Raw genomic sequence first — 17,173 nt, forward strand, 5'->3', positions numbered from 1 at the left:
GCACCGCTGCCGCCGAAATCCAAAGGGCTGCTCCTGTAAAGGTAAGAGCTTTTAAACTAACTACTCACCTCCCAGAAGGCCCCTGCGCACCGCTGCCGCCGAAATCCAAAGGGCTGCTCCTGTAAAGGTAAGAGCTTTTAAACTAACTACTCACCTCCCAGAAGGCCCCTGCGCACCGCTGCCGCCGAAATCCAAAGGGCTGCTCCTGTAAAGGTAAGAGCTTTTAAACTAACTACTCACCTCCCAGAAGGCCCCTGCGCACCGCTGCCGCCACACACACATTACACTCCCCACACACACTCATCCCAGCCGCACACACACATTACACTCCCCACACACACTCATCCCAGCCGCGCACACACATTACACTCCCCACACACACTCATCCCAGCCTCGCACACACATTACACACCCCGCACACACTCATCACAGCCGCACACACACATTACACTCCCCACACACACTCATCCCAGCCGCGCACACACATTACACTCCCCACACACACTCATCCCAGCCTCGCACACATATTACACACCCCGCACACACTCATCCCAGCCGCGCACACACATTACACTCCCCACACACACTCATCCCAGCCTCACACACACATTACACTCCCCACACACACTCATCCCAGCCGCAAACACACATTAAACTCCCCGCACACACTCATCCGAGCTGCACACACACATTACACTCCCCACACACACTCACCCCAGCTGCACAAACACATTACACTCCCCACACACAGTCACCCCAGCCGCACACACACATTACACACCCCACACACACTCACCCCAGTCACACACACACATTACACTCTCTACACACACTCATCCCAGCCGCACACACACATTACACTCTCTACACACACTCATCCCAGCCGCACACACACATTACACTACCCACACACACTCATCCCAGCCACACACACATTTCACTCCCCACACACACTCATCCCAGCCACACACACACATTACACTCCCCACACACACTCATCCCAGCCGCACACAAAACAAAGAACAAAGAACAAAGAAATGTACAGCACAGGAACAGGCCCTTCGGCCCTCCAAGCCCGTGCCGACCATACTGCCCGACTAAACTACAATCTTCTACACTTCCTGGGTCCGTATCCTTCTATTCCCATCCTATTCATATATTTGTCAAGATGCCCCTTAAATGTCCCTATCGTCCCTGCCTCCACTACCTCCTCCGGTAGTGAGTTCCAGGCACCCACTACCCTCTGCGTAAAAAACTTGCCTCGTACATCTACTCTAAACTTTGCCCCTCTCACCTTAAACCTATGCCCCCTAGTAATTGACCCCTCTACCCTGGGGAAAAGCCTCTGACTATCCACTCTGTCTATGCCCCTCATAATTTTGTATACCTCTATCAGGTCGCCCCTCAACCTCCTTCGTTCCAGTGGGAACAAACCGAGTTTATTCAATCGCTCCTCATAGCTTATGCCCTCCATACCAGGCAACATTCTGGTAAATCTCTTCTGCACCCTCTCTAAAGCCTCCACATCCTTCTGGTAGTGTGGCGACCAGAATTGAACACTATACTCCAAGTGTGGCCTAACTAAGGTTCTATACAGCTGCAACATGACTTGCCAATTCTTATACTCAATGCCCCGGCCAATGAAGGCAAGCATGCCGTATGCCTTCTTGACTACCTTCTCCACCTGTGTAGCCCCTTTCAGTGATCTGTGGACCTGTACTCCTAGATCTCTTTGACTTTCAATACTCTTGAGGGTTCTACCATTCACTGTATATTCCCTACCTGCATTAGCCCTTCCAAAATGCATTACCTCACATTTGTCCAGGTTAAACTCCATCTGCCATCTCACCGCCCAAGTCTCCAGACAATCTAAATCCTGCTGTATCCTCAGACAGTCCTCATCGCTATCCGCAATTCCACCAACCTTTGTGTCGTCTGCAAACTTACTAATCAGACCAGTTACATTTTCCTCCAAATCATTTATATATACTACAAAGAGCAAAGGTCCCAGCACTGATCCCTGTGGAACACCACTGGTCACAGCCCTCCAATTAGAAAAGCATCCCTCCATTGCTACCCTCTGCCTTCTATGGCCTAGCCAGTTCTGTATCCACCTTGCCAGTTCACCCCTGATCCCGTGTGACTTCACCTTTTGTACTAGTCTACCATGAGGGACCTTGTCAAAGGCCTTACTGAAGTCCATATAGACAACATCTACTGCCCTACCTGCATCAATCATCTTAGTGACCTCCTCGAAAAACTCTATCAAGTTAGTGAGACACGACCTCCCCTTCACAAAACCGTGCTGCCTCTCACTAATACGTCCATTTGCTTCCAAATGGGAGTAGATCCTGTCTCGAAGAATTCTCTCCAGTAATTTCCCTACCACTGAAGTAAGGCTCACCGGCCTGTAGTTCCCGGGATTATCCCTGCCACCCTTCTTAAACAGAGGAACAACATTGGCTATTCTCCAGTCCTCCGGGACATCCCCTGAAGACAGCGAGGATCCAAAGATTTCTGTCAAGGCCTCAGCAATTTCCTCTCCAGCCTCCTTCAGTATTCTGGGGTAGATCCCATCCGGCCCTGGGGACTTATCTACCTTAATATTTTTTAAGACACCCAACACCTCGTCTTTTTGGATCACAATGTGACCCAGGCTATCTACACCCCCTTCTCCAGACTCAACATCTACCAATTCCTTCTCTTTGGTGAATACTGATGCAAAGTATTCATTTAGTACCTCGCCCATTTCCTCTGGCTCCACACATAGATTCCCTTGCCTATCCTTCAGTGGGCCAACCCTTTCCCTGGCTACCCTCTTGCTTTTTATGTAAGTGTAAAAAGCCTTGGGATTTTCCTTAACCCTATTTGCCAATGACTTTTCATGACCCCTTCTAGCCCTCCTGACTCCTTGCTTAAGTTCCTTCCTACTTTCCTTATATGCCACACAGGCTTCGTCTGTTCCCAGCCTTTTAGCCCTGACAAATGCCTCCTTTTTCTTTTTGACGAGGCCTACAATATCACTCGTCATCCAAGGTTCCCGAAAATTGCCGTATTTATCTTTCTTCCTCACAGGAACATGCCTGTCCTGTATTCCTTTCAACTGACACTTGAAAGCCTCCCACATGTCAGATGTTGATTTGCCCTCAAACATCCGCCCCCAATCTATGTTCTTCAGTTCCCGCCTAATATTGTTATAATTAGCCTTCCCCCAGTTTAGCACATTCATCCTCGGACCACTCTTATCCTTGTCCACCAGTACTTTAAAACTTACTGAATTGTGGTCACTGTTACCGAAATGCTCCCCTACTGAAACATCTACCACCTGGCCGGGCTCATTCCCCAATACCAGGTCCAGTACCGCCCCTTCCCTAGTTGGACTGTTTACATATTGTTTTAAGAAGCCCTCCTGGATGCTCCTTACAAACTCTGCCCCGTCTAAGCCCCTGGCACTAAGTGAGTCCCAGTCAATATTGGGGAAGTTGAAGTCTCCCATCACCACAACCCTGTTGTTTTTACTCTTTTCCAAAATCTGTCTACCTATCTGCTCCTCTATCTCCCGCTGGCTGTTGGGAGGCCTGTAGTATACCCCCAACATTGTGACTGCACCCTTCTTATTCCTGATCTCTACCCATATAGCCTCACTGCCCTCTGAGGTGTCCTCTCGCTGTATAGCTGTGATACTCTCCTGAACAAGTAGCGCCACTCCGCCTCCCCTTTTACATCCCCCTCTATCCCGCCTGAAACATCTAAATCCTGGAACGTTTAGCTGCCAATCCTGCCCTTCCCTCAACCAGGTCTCTGTAATGGCAACAACATCATAGTTCCAAGTAGTAATCCAAGCTCTAAGTTCATCTGCCTTACCCGTAATGCTCCTTGCATTAAAACATATGCACTTCAGGCCACCAGACCCGCTGTGTTCAGCAACTTCTCCCCGTCTGCGCTGCCTCAGAGCCACACTGTCCCTATTCCCTAGTTCTCCCTCAATGCTCTCACCTTCTGACCTATTGCTCCCGTGCCCACCCCCCTGCCATACTAGTTTAAACCCTCCCGTGTGACACTAGCAAACCTCGCGGCCAGGATATTTATGCCTCTCCGGTTTAGATGCAACCCGTCCATCTTATACAGGTCACACCTGCCCCGGAAGAGCTCCCAGTGGTCCAGATAACAGAAACCCTCCCTCCTACACCAGCTGTTTAGCCACGTGTTTGTCTGCTCTATCTTCCTATTTCTAGCCTCACTGGCACGTGGCACAGGGAGTAATCCCGAGATTACAACCCTCGAGGTCCTGTCTTTTAACTTTCTGCCTAGCTCCCTGAACTCCTGCTGCAGGACCTCATGCCCCTTCCTGCCTATGTCGTTAGTACCAATATGTACAACGACCTCTGCCTGTTTGCCCTCCCCCTTCAGGATTCCCTCTACCCGTTCGGAGACATCCTGGACCCTGGCACCAGGGAGGCAACATACCATCCTGGAGTCTCTTTCACGTCCACAGAAGCGCCTGTCTGTGCCCCTGACTATAGAGTCCCCTATAACTATTACTCTTCTGCGCTTTGACCCTCCCTTCTGAACATCAGAGCCAGCCGTGGTGCCACTGCTCTGGCTGCTGCTGTTTTCCCCTGATAGGCTATCCCCCCCGACAGTATCCAAAGGGGTATATCTGTTCGAGAGGGGGACAACCACAGGGGATTCCTGCACTGACTGCCTGCCCTTTCTGGTGGTCACCCATTTCTCTGCCTGCACCTTGGGTGTGACCACACTTACATAACTGCGATCTATGACGCTTTCCGCCACCTGCATGCTCCTAAGTGCATCCAATTGCTGCTCCAACCGAACCATGCGGTCTGTGAGGAGCTGCAGTTGGGTGCACTTTCTGCAGATGAAGCCATCCGGGACGCTGGAAGCCTCCCGGACCTGCCACATCTCACAGTCAGAGCACAGCACCCCTCTAACTGACATTGCGTCAATTAATTAAAATTAAAATTTGTCTTTTTTTTTTATAAATACTTTTTTTTAAATTTCAAAGTTACTGTCAACTATCTGTTTCCTAGCACTAGATTTCTAATAGAAATGCGATAGCTAACTATAATATTCTCCGATCTCTGGCTTAGATATCCTCTAAATTATAATTAAGTTATTATGTTTAATTAGTTCCCAAATACTCAAAAAAATTTAGGTTAGAATCCCAACCAGCCACTCAGGTCACAGCTTTTCTGTGATGTCACTTCAGTTTCCCCCCGACACACACAATTTGAAAAACAGGTATAAAAGTAAAAATCACTTGCTTACCTTCTGAGATGTTCTCAGGTTCTCTCGCTGACAGAGACTGCTCCTCCACCTCCAATCCTTGACCTGCACAATGCTAATAATATAATAATAAAATATGGCACTTACCTTACACCAATGGGTCTTATTATTAGGTTAGAGGAGGAGGGTGGGTGGGAGACACTACACGTGTAGTGTCTCGGGTTTCCTCTCCACCAGAATTTATTGGTTGGGGGGGGGGGGGGCTTGCCAGAGGTCGAACTTCCGGTTCCCGCCGAAATCCAAAGGGCTGCTCCTGTAAAGGTAAGTGCTTTTAAACTAACTACTCACCTCCCAGAAGGCCCCTGCGCACTGCTGCCGCCGAAATCCAAAGGGCTGCTCCTGTAAAGGTAAGAGCTTTGAAACTAACTACTCACCTCCCAGAAGGCCCCTGCGCACTGCTGCCGCCGAAATCCAAAGGGCTGCTCCTGTAAAGGTAAGTGCTTTTAAATTCACTACTCACCTCCAAGAAGGCCCCTGCGCACCGCTGCCGCCGAAATCCAAAGGGCTGCTCCTGTAAAGGTAAGTGCTTTTAAATTCACTACTCACCTCCAAGAAGGCCCCTGCGCACCGCTGCCGCCGAAATCCAAAGGGCTGCTCCTGTAAAGGTAAGAGCTTTTAAACTAACTACTCACCTCCCAGAAGGCCCCTGCGCACCGCTGCCGCCGAAATCCAAAGGGCTGCTCCTGTAAAGGTAAGAGCTTTTAAACTAACTACTCACCTCCCAGAAGGCCCCTGCGCACCGCTGCCGCCGAAATCCAAAGGGCTGCTCCTGTAAAGGTAAGAGCTTTTAAACTAACTACTCACCTCCCAGAAGGCCCCTGCGCACCGCTGCCGCCGAAATCCAAAGGGCTGCTCCTGTAAAGGTAAGAGCTTTTAAACTAACTACTCACCTCCCAGAAGGCCCCTGCGCACCGCTGCCGCCGAAATCCAAAGGGCTGCTCCTGTAAAGGTAAGAGCTTTTAAACTAACTACTCACCTCCCAGAAGGCCCCTGCGCACCGCTGCCGCCACACACACATTACACTCCCCACACACACTCATCCCAGCCGCACACACACATTACACTCCCCACACACACTCATCCCAGCCGCGCACACACATTACACTCCCCACACACACTCATCCCAGCCTCGCACACACATTACACACCCCGCACACACTCATCACAGCCGCACACACACATTACACTCCCCACACACACTCATCCCAGCCGCGCACACACATTACACTCCCCACACACACTCATCCCAGCCTCGCACACATATTACACACCCCGCACACACTCATCCCAGCCGCGCACACACATTACACTCCCCACACACACTCATCCCAGCCTCACACACACATTACACTCCCCACACACACTCATCCCAGCCGCAAACACACATTAAACTCCCCGCACACACTCATCCGAGCTGCACACACACATTACACTCCCCACACACACTCACCCCAGCTGCACAAACACATTACACTCCCCACACACAGTCACCCCAGCCGCACACACACATTACACACCCCACACACACTCACCCCAGTCACACACACACATTACACTCTCTACACACACTCATCCCAGCCGCACACACACATTACACTACCCACACACACTTATCCCAGCCGCACACTCACATTACACTCCCCAAACACACTCACCCCAGCCGCACACACATTACACTCCCCACACACACTCATCCCAGACGCACACACACATTACACTCCCCACACACACTCATCCCAGCCGCAAACACACATTACACTCCCCACACACACTCATCCCAGCCGCACACACACATTACACTCGCCACACACACTCATCCCAGCCGCAAACAAACATTACACTCCCCACACACACTCATCCCAGCCGCACACACACATTACACTCCCCACACACACTCATCCCAGCCGCACACACACATTACACTCCCCACACACACTCATCCCAGCCTCGCACACATATTACACACCCCGCACACACTCATCCCAGCCGCGCACACACATTACACTCCCCACACACACTCATCCCAGCCTCACACACACATTACACTCCCCACACACACTCATCCCAGCCACAAACACACATTAAACTCCCCGCACACACTCATCCGAGCTGCACACACACATTACACTCCCCACACACACTCACCCCAGCTGCACAAACACATTACACTCCCCACACACAGTCACCCCAGCCGCACACACACATTACACACCCCACACACACTCACCCCAGTCACACACACACATTACACTCTCTACACACACTCATCCCAGCCGCACACACACATTACACTACCCACACACACTTATCCCAGCCGCACACTCACATTACACTCCCCAAACACACTCACCCCAGCCGCACACACATTACACTCCCCACACACACTCATCCCAGACGCACACACACATTACACTCCCCACACACACTCATCCCAGCCGCAAACACACATTACACTCCCCACACACACTCATCCCAGCCGCACACACACATTACACTCGCCACACACACTCATCCCAGCCGCAAACACACATTACACTCCCCACACACACTCATCCCAGCCGCACACACACATTACACTCCCCACACACACTCATCCCAGCCGCACACACACATTACACTCCCCACACACACTCATCCCAGCCGCACACACACATTACACTCCCCACACACACTCATCCCAGCCACACACACATATTACACTCCCCACACACACTCATCCCAGCCGCACACACATTACACTCCCCACACACACTCATCCCAGCCGCACACACACATTACACTCCCCACACACACTCATCCCAGCCGCACACACACATTACACTCCCCACACACACTCACCCCAGCCACACACACACATTACACTCCCCACACACACTCATCCCAGCCACACACACACATTACACTCCCCACACACACTCATCCCAGCCACACACACACATTGCACTCCCCACACACACTCATCCCAGCCACGCGCACACATTACACTCCCCACACACACTCATCCCAGACGCACGCACACATTACACTCCCCACACACACTCATCCCAGCCACACACACATTACACTCCCCACACACACTCATCCCAGCCACACACACACATTACACTCCCCACACACACTCATCCCAGCCGCACACACACATTACACTCCCCACACACACTCATCCCAGCCGCACACACACATTACACACCCCGCACACACTCATCCCAGCCGCGCACACACATTACACTCCCCACACACACTCATCCCAGCCTCACACACACATTACACTCCCCACACACACTCATCCCAGCCGCAAACACACATTACACTCCCCGCACACACTCATCCGAGCTGCACACACACATTACACTCCCCACACACACTCACCCCAGCTGCACAAAACATTACACTCCCCACACACAGTCACCCCAGCCGCACACACACATTACACACCCCACACACACTCACCCCAGTCACACACACACATTACACTCTCTACACACACTCATCCCAGCCGCACACACACATTACACTACCCACACACACTTATCCCAGCCGCACAATCACATTACACTCCCCACACACACTCACCCCAGCCGCACACACATTACACTCCCCACACACACTCATCCCAGACGCACACACACATTACACTCCCCACACACACTCATCCCAGCCGCAAACACACATTACACTCCCCACACACACTCATCCCAGCCGCACACACACATTACACTCCCCACACACACTCATCCCAGCCGCAAACACACATTACACTCCCCACACACATTCATCCCAGCCGCACACACACATTACACTCCCCACACACACTCATCCCAGCCGCACACACACATTACACTCCCCACACACACTCATCCCAGCCGCACACACACATTACACTCCCCACACACACACATTCCAGCCGCACACACGCATTACACTCCCCACACACACTCATCCCAGCCAACACACTCCCCACACACACTCATCCCAGCCGCACACACTCATTATACTCCCCACACACACTCATCCCAGCCGCACACACACATTACATTCCCCCACACACACTCATCCCAGCCGCACACAGACATTACACTCCCCACACACTCATCCCAGCCGCACACACACATTACACTCCCCACACACACTCATCCCAGCCGCACACACACATTACACTCCCCACACACACTCATCCCAGCCGCGCACACACATTACACTCCCCACATACACTCACCCCAGCCGCACACACACATTACTCTCCCCACACACACTCATCCCAGCCGCACATACACATTACACTCCCCACACACACTCATCCCAGCCGCATACAGACATTACACTCCCCACACACACTCATCCCAGCCTCACACACACATTACTCTCCCCACACACACTCATCCCAGCCGCACATACACATTACACTCCCCACACACACTCATCCCAGCCTCACACACACATTACACTCCCCACACACACTCATCCCAGCCCCACACACACATTACATTCCCCCACACACACTCATCCCAGCCGCACACACACATTACATTCCCCCACACACACTCATCCCAGCCAAACACAGACATTACACTCCCCACACACACTCATCCCAGCCGCACACACACATTACACTCCCCACACACACTCATCCCAGCCTCACACACACATTACCCTCCCCACACACACTCATCCCAGCCGCACACACACATTACACTCCCCACACACACTCATCCCAGCCGCACACACATTACACTCCCCACACACACTCATCCCAGCCGCAAACACACATTACACTCCCCGCACACACTCATCCGAGCTGCACACACTCATTACACTCCCCACACACACTCACCCCAGCTGCACAAAACATTACACTCCCCACACACAGTCACCCCAGCCGCACACACACATTACACACCCCACACACACTCACCCCAGTCACACACACACATTACACTCTCTACACACACTCATCCCAGCCGCACACACACATTACTCTACCCACACACACTTATCCCAGCCGCACACTCACATTACACTCCCCACACACACTCACCCCAGCCGCACACACATTACACTCCCCACACACACTCATCCCTGACGCACACACACATTACACTCCCCACACACACTCATCCCAGCCGCAAACACACATTACACTCCCCACACACACTCATCCCAGCCGCACACACACATTACACTCCCCACACACACTCATCCCAGCCGCAAACACACATTACACTCCCCACACACATTCATCCCAGCCGCACACACACATTACACTCCCCACACACACTCATCCCAGCCGCACACACACATTACACCCCCCACACACACTCATCCCAGCCGCACACACACATTACACTCCCCACACACACACATTCCAGCCGCACACACGCATTACACTCCCCACACACACTCATCCCAGCCAACACACTCCCCACACACACTCATCCCAGCCGCACACACTCATTATACTCCCCACACACACTCATCCCAGCCGCACACACACATTACATTCCCCCACACACACTCATCCCAGCCGCACACAGACATTACACTCCCCACACACTCATCCCAGCCGCACACACACATTACACTCCCCACACACACTCATCCCAGCCGCACACACACATTACACTCCCCACACACACTCATCCCAGCCGCATACAGACATTACACTCCCCACACACACTCATCCCAGCCGCACACACACATTATACTCCCCACACACACTCATCCCAGCCGCACACACACATTACACTCCCCACACACACTCATCCCAGCCACACACACACATTACACTCCCCCACACACACTCATCCCAGCCGCACACAGACATTACACTCCCCACACACACTCATCCCAGCCGCACACACACATTACACTCCCCACACACACTCATCCCAGCCTCACACACACATTACCCTCCCCACACACACTCATCCCAGCCGCACACACACATTACACTCCCCACACACACTCATCCCAGCCGCACACACATTACACTCCCCACACACACTCATCCCAGCCGCACACACACATTACACTCCCCACACACACTCATCCCAGCCGCATACAGACATTACACTCCCCACACACACTCATCCCAGCCGCACACACACATTATACTCCCCACACACACTCATCCCAGCCGCACACACACATTACACTCCCCACACACACTCATCCCAGCCACACACACACATTACACTCCCCCACACACACTCATCCCAGCCGCACACACTCATTACACTCCCCACACACACTCATCCCAGCCGCACACACACATTACACTCCCCACACACACTCATCCCAGCCTCACACACACATTACCCTCCCCACACTCACTCATCCCAGCCGCACACACACATTACACTCCCCACACACACTCACCCCAGCCGCACACACATTACACTCCCCACACACACTCATCCCAGCCACACACACATTACACTCCCCACACACACTCATCCCAGCCACACACACACATTACACTCCCCACACACACTCATCCCAGCCGCACACAAACATTACACTCCGCACACACACTCATCCCAGCCGCACACACACATTACACTCCCCACACACACTCATCCCAGCCGCGCACACACATTACACTCCCCACACACACTCATCCCAGCCTCGCACACACATTACACACCCCGCACACACTCATCCCAGCCGCACACACACATTATACTCCCCACACACACTCATCCCAGCCGCGCACACACATTACACTCCCCACACACACTCATCCCAGCCTCGCACACACATTACACACCCCGCACACACTCATCCCAGCCGCGCACACACATTACACTCCCCACACACACTCATCCCAGCCTCACACACACATTACACTCCCCACACACACTCATCCCTGCCGCAAACACACATTACACTCCCCGCACACACTCATCCGAGCCGCACACACACATTACCCTCCCCACACACACTCACCCCAGCTGCACAAACACATTACACTCCCCACACACAGTCACCCCAGTCGCACACACACATTACACACCCCACACACACTCATCCCAGCCGCGCACACACATTACACTCCCCACACACACTCATCCCAGCCTCGCACACACATTACACACCCCGCACACACTCATCCCAGCCGCAAACACACATTACACTCCCCACACACACTCATCCCAGCCGCGCACACACATTACACTCCCCACACACACTCATCCCAGCCGCAAACACACATTACACTCCCCACACACACTCATCCCAGCCGCGCACACACATTACACTCCCCACACACACTCATCCCAGCCGCGCACACACATTACACTCCCCACACACACTCATCCCAGCCTCACACACACATTACACTCCCCACACACACTCATCCCAGCCGCAAACACACATTACACTCCCCGCACACACTCATCCGAGCTGCACACACACATTACACTCCCCACACACACTCACTCCAGCTGCACAAACACATTACACTCCCCACACACAGTCACCCCAGCCGCACACACACATTACACACCCCACACACACTCACCCCAGTCACACACACACATTACACTCTCTACACACACTCATCCCAGCCGCACACACACATTACACTACCCACACACACTTATCCCAGCCGCACACTCACATTACACTCCCCACACACACTCACCCCAGCCGCACACACATTACACTCCCCACACACACTCATCCCAGACGCACACACACATTACACTCCCCACACACACTCACCCCAGCCGCACACAAACATTACTCTCCCCACACACACTCACCCCAGCCGCACACACACATTACTCTCCCCACACACACTCATCCCAGCCGCACACACACATTACACTCCCCACACACACTCACCCCAGCCGCACACACACATTACACTCCCCACACACACTCATCCCAGCCGCACACACACATTACACTCCCCACACACACTCATCCCAGCCGCACACACACATTGCACTCCCCACACACACTCAACCCAGCCGCACACACACATTACACTCCCCACACACACTCATCCCAGCCGCACACACACATTACACTCCCCACACACACTCATCCCAGCCGCACACACACATTACACTCCCCACACACACTCATCCCAGCCTCACACACACATTACACTCAACACACACACTCACCCCAGCCACACACACACATTACACTCCCCACACACACTCAGCCCAGCCGCACACACACATTACACTCCCCACACACTCATCCAAGCCGCACACACACATTACACTCCCCACACACACTCATCCCAGCCGCACACACACATTACACTCCCCACACACACTCATCCCAGCCGCACACACACATTACACTCCTCACACACATTCATCCCAGCCGCACACACACATTACACTCCCCACACACACTCATCCCAGCCGCACACACACATTACACTCCCCACACACACTCATCCCAGCCGCGCACACACATTACACTCCCCACACACACTCATCCCAGCCGCACACACACATTACACTCCCCACACACACTCATCCCAGCCGCAAACACACATTACACTCCACACACACACCCATCCCAGCCGCACACACACATTACACTCCCCACTCACACTCATCCCAGCCGCACACACACATTACACTCGCCACACACGCTCATCCCAGCCACACACACACATTACACTCCCCACTCACACTCATCCCAGCCGCACACACACATTACACTCGCCACACACACTCATCCCAGCCACACACACACATTACACTCGCCACACACGCTCATCCCAGCCACACACACACATTACACTCCCCACACACACTCATCCCAGCCGCACACACACAATACACTCCCCACACACACTCATCCCAGCCACACACACACATTACACTCCCCACTCACACTCATCCCAGCCACACACACACATTACACTCCCCACACACACTCATCCCAGCCACACACACACATTACACTCCCCACTCACACTCATCCCAGCCGCACACACACATTACACTCCCCACACACACTCATCCCAGCCACACACACACATTACACTCCCCACTCACACTCATCCCAGCCGCACACACACATTACACTCCCCACACACACTCATCCCAGCCACACACACACATTACACTCCCCACACACACTCATCCCAGCCACGCACACACACATTCCCCTCCCCACACACACTCATCCCAGCCACACACACACATTACACTCCCCACTCACACTCATCCCAGCCACACACACACATTACACTCCCCACACACACTCATCCCAGCCACACACACACATTACACTCCCCACTCACACTCATCCCAGCCGCACACACACATTACACTCCCCACACACACTCATCCCAGCCACGCACACACACATTCCCCTCCCCACACACACTCATCCCAGCCACACACACACATTACACTCCCCACTCACACTCATCCCAGCCGCACACACACATTACACTCCCCACACACGCTCATCCCAGCCCCACACGCACATTACAGTCCCCACACAAACTCATCCCAGCCACACACACACATTACACTCCCCACACACACTCATCCCAGCCGCACACACACATTACACTCCCCACACACACTCATCACAGCCTCACACACACATTACAATCCCCACACACACTCATCCCAGCCGCACACACACATTACACTCCCCACACACACTCATCCCAGCCGCACACACACATTACACTCCCCACACACACTCACCCCAGGCACACACACACATTACACTCCCCACACACACTCATCCCAGCCACACACACACATTACACTCCCCACACACACTCATCCCAGCCTCACACACACATTACACTCCCCACACACACTCATCCCAGCCGCACACACACATTACACTCCCCACACACACTCACCCCAGACACACACACACATTACACTCCCCACACACACTCATCCCAGCCACACACACACATTACACTCCCCACACACACTCATCCCAGCCGTCCACACACATTACACTCCCCACACACACTCATCCCAGCCACACACACACATTACACTCCCCACACACACTCATCCCAGCCACACACACACATTACACTCCCCACACACACTCATCCCAGCCGCACACACACATTACACTCCCCACACACACTCATCCCAGCCGCACACGCATTACACTCCCCACACACACTCATCCCAGCCGCACACACACATTACACTCCCCACACACACTCATCCCAGCCGCACACACATTACACTCCCCACACACACTCATCCCAGCCGCACACACACATTACACTCCCCACACACACTCACCCCAGACACACACACACTTTACACTCCCCACACACATTCATCCCAGCCACACACACACATTACACTCCCCACACACACTCATCCCAGACATACACACACATTACACTCCCCACACACACTCATCCCAGCCACACACACACATTACACTCCCCACACACACTCATCCCAGCCACACACACACATTACACTCCCCACACACACTCATCCCAGCCGCACACACACATTACACTCCCCACACACACTCATCCCAGCCGTACACACACATTACACTCCCCACACACACTCATCCCAGACACACACACACATTACACACCCCACACACACTCATCCCAGCCGCACACACACATTACACTCCCCACACACACTCACCACAGCCGCACACACACATTACACTCCCCACACACACTCATCCCAGCCTCACACACACATTACACTCCCCACACACACTCATCCCAGCCGCACACACACATTACACTCCCCACACACACTCATCCCAGCCGTACACACACATTACACTCCCCACACACACTCATCCCAGCCACACACACACATTACACTCCCCACACACACTCATCCCAGCCACACACACATTACACTCCCCACACACACTCATCCCAGCCACACACACACATTACACTCCCCGCGCACACTCATCCCAGACACACACACACATTACACACCCCACACCCACTCATCCCAGCCGCACACACACATTACACTCCCCACACACACTCACCCCAGGCACACACACACATTACACTCCCCACACACACTCATCCCAGCCACACACACACATTACACTCCCCACACACACTCATCCCAGCCTCACACACACATTACACTCCCCACACACACTCATCCCAGCCGCACACACACATTACACTCCCCACACACACTCATCCCAGCCGCACACACACATTACACTCCCCACACACACTCACCCCAGACACACACACACATTACACTCCCCACACACACTCATCCCAGCCACACACACACATTACACTCCCCACACACACTCATCCCAGCCGTCCACACACATTACACTCCCCACACACACTCATCCCAGCCACACACACACATTACACTCCCCACACACACTCATCCCAGCCACACACACACATTACACTCCCCACACACACTCATCCCAGCCGCACACACACATTACACTCCCCACACACACTCATCCCAGCCGCACACGCATTACACTCCCCACACACACTCATCCCAGCCGCACACACACATTACACTCCCCACACACACTCATCCCAGCCGCACACACATTACACTCCCCACACACACTCATCCCAGCCGCACACACACATTACACTCCCCACACACACTCACCCCAGACACACACACACTTTACACTCCCCACACACACTCATCCCAGCCACACACACACATTACACTCCCCACACACACTCATCCCAGACATACACACACATTACACTCCCCACACACACTCATCCCAGCCACACACACACATTACACTCCCCACACACACTCATCCCAGCCACACACACACATTACACTCCCCACACACACTCATCCCAGCCGCACACACACATTACACTCCCCACACACACTCATCCCAGCCGTAC

Source organism: Scyliorhinus torazame, chromosome 17 (assembly GCF_047496885.1).
Source record: "Scyliorhinus torazame isolate Kashiwa2021f chromosome 17, sScyTor2.1, whole genome shotgun sequence".
Taxonomy (NCBI): domain Eukaryota; kingdom Metazoa; phylum Chordata; class Chondrichthyes; order Carcharhiniformes; family Scyliorhinidae; genus Scyliorhinus; species Scyliorhinus torazame.